We start from the raw sequence: 927 nt of genomic DNA on the forward strand, positions 1-927 counted from the left end.
TCCTGTTCAGTGACGCAATCGTAAAACATTGTTGTAAATTAGCAGTTTCAGCATAGCGTATTATTCATCATGTGTTCTTTAGAGATGAACACATTGTGATGTGCAAAGTGCTGCTCATTTCTAACAAACACTCTCCGAATTCAAGTGACAGAAAGTGTTTCAAGGCTGGAATGGAGCATATCAACACTCTCAAAGGAGAAAAGTCTCTTATAAGGGATAACTGTATAGTACACAATCAAAGCAATAGATTATGAATTATAAACCAAATGATGTGGGTGATAATCACTTGTACCCCAACATTTAGATGAACTTGACAGGAGTATCCTGAATTCATCCCCATGACATGTCTGTCTAATACTTGACTTCTGCTGCACTTTTTCAATGTGGTCATTTTTAATCACAGAATGCATACAAATGTGGTATGCAAAGTGTAGAGACAGGATAAGTTTTGTATGAAATTTATACATGTACCATTTTTATTTCCTCATTGTGAAATGAAGGCCTCATGGGTCAGAAAGAAAAACCTTCAATTACTTTTTAAAGGATTTTTTTTTTTTTTTTGTGGCATTATGATATTACTGTGAGAAAATGAGAAAATCAGTATGTACATGTAGAATGACTTTATGTGCTGTCATGTAATTTTTCTGTTGATGGAAAATGCCATAGTGGTTCTTGCCTCATCAGCCAAGTCAGTATGGAACACTGTTCATGGATATAAAAAAAAAAGATCAAACAAAAAGGATTCTCAAATGCCACAATGGAGCCTGTAAGACATGCGGCTGGCTGCCTAGGTGTGAACAGCCGGACTCAATGACTCACCATTTTTTTTTTTTTTTACTGAAGAATCCTCAGGATAACTGTGTAGTAAGTACCTTGTACAAGTGATTCTGAACTCGTTGTCATGGAGACACCTCACTTTTCTACTGA

This window comes from Diadema setosum, chromosome 17, assembly GCF_964275005.1.
Source record: "Diadema setosum chromosome 17, eeDiaSeto1, whole genome shotgun sequence".
Classification (NCBI taxonomy): Eukaryota; Metazoa; Echinodermata; class Echinoidea; order Diadematoida; family Diadematidae; genus Diadema; species Diadema setosum.